The sequence below is a fragment of the Schistocerca nitens genome, chromosome 1 (genome assembly GCF_023898315.1).
Source record: "Schistocerca nitens isolate TAMUIC-IGC-003100 chromosome 1, iqSchNite1.1, whole genome shotgun sequence".
Lineage (NCBI taxonomy): Eukaryota > Metazoa > Arthropoda > Insecta > Orthoptera > Acrididae > Schistocerca > Schistocerca nitens.
This window is the reverse complement of record NC_064614.1, coordinates 831275091-831276658: the sequence shown is the minus strand read 5'-3', so window position 1 is coordinate 831276658 and position 1568 is coordinate 831275091. Positions and strand designations below refer to the sequence as shown.

The following is a 1568-nucleotide window of genomic DNA, read 5'->3' as shown; positions in this document are numbered from 1 at the left end:
CTTCCTGCTCGTAATTTTGTATTTCCTTTTGAACGTGACAAGCCAATGAGATGAAGCCTTGAAGTCCAGGCCGATTTGTTTAGCGTTATGCAATCCCCAAATCTGTAGGTGTGTATCATGCACTGCACTTAATTCATTTCTGGCTTTAATAAATTGTCGGTGTACATGGTTTTCTAGTTCACTGAACTTCTGTCTTCGGGTTCCACCTCGTTCCACGACTTCTTTGCAATAATTAACTGTGTTCCATCCCGTTAAATTTGTTAAATTTATTTCTTGCTTCACTCCATAATCTATATTTGCGTCTTTTAATTGGTTTGGAGAGTAACCTGTATTGGAACATTTTCTTCATGTAACACAAAGAAATACCATCAGATTGAAGTCGCAGTATTTCCTCTTCGTATTCTTCGTATGGATCGTCAACAATCTCTTCATCTGGTACATACAGCCCCACAGCAATCAGCAAGGTATCATCATCACCACACGTACTGTTTATGAAGAAAAGTAGGAAATAACCATACAAATGTTCGACAATCGTTCGATCCCTTAAGGAACTTTCCGATTCCTTACAGTTCGGAAAGTATTCATTGACTTTGTTGTTGAAATCACGAGCTATATTTGCTGGATTCGTATTACCCACGGAATACATCTCACGTATTTAATGCACTCTCGTCCAAAGTAGCAAAGTCAACTGCCAGCCAGGGAACCTCGTTAGCAGGAATACTCTCTCTTCCGTGCGGTGTAGTCGACTGACGTCGTGTGTTTAGATGTTTGTTTAGATGTAGCGTCCCCATACTACGGCGCAGTTACCTCGCATCGGACGGACGGACGGACAGATAATAATTGTCTGAAAATAAAAAATTAAGCTCTTAACTCAAGGAAAGACTTGAACCAAGGACCTCTCGTTCCGCAGTTGCTCACGCTAACCACGGGACCACGCCGCTGCTGGGCTCACATTCTCCTTGATGTTGCCTATTTTGCAATTGGACTACTCAGTTTGTATATTTTGCTTATTTTTTCATAGTTCCACACAACTTCTTCCTGTTTTCTCGATTGATCTGTGTTCAGTTTTTCAAGGCCCATCCGCTTCGCCAACTTCTAACTAAATCAGAGTGGAGTGCGATGGGGAGGTTCCCATGTAAGATCAAAGTGTAGTATCTGTTCTTATCAGCTTAATATCTGATACGTCCTGCATCGCAGGACTAGAATATTAAATTGATTTTGGCTCATGACGGAGTGCTGGGGGCTTGCTTCACCTCTGTCGCGGGTTGGCCTGGCATTGAAGTATCGCCGGGATCGGCCCACTAAAAACGAATTAAAGTACAGCCTGACATGAGTTAATCTTCTGCAGTGATCAGATATTCTGCTGGTAGCAAAACTTGTCGTACTTGTCGATGTGCCCAGTAGTTAGCTGCTTTCACGTCACGTTACGCCGTCGCATACGTAGCCCACAGGTCCATTTTTTTTATTATTATTAATTTAAGATTATCGTCAGGATTTTTTTTTCGCATTTAGTCGAACCCCTCTTGCAGCCGCATTACATGAGACTGATAACTTATGGGGGCACGGAA

The 1568-nt window shown here is 42.3% G+C and overlaps 1 pseudogene; it reads left to right on the top strand.

Moving 5' to 3' along the window:
* The first annotated feature begins 1128 nt into the window (after nucleotides 1-1128).
* LOC126204503 (U2 spliceosomal RNA) lies at nucleotides 1129-1307 on the top strand (annotated as a pseudogene).
* Nucleotides 1308-1568: the final 261 nt, after the last annotated feature.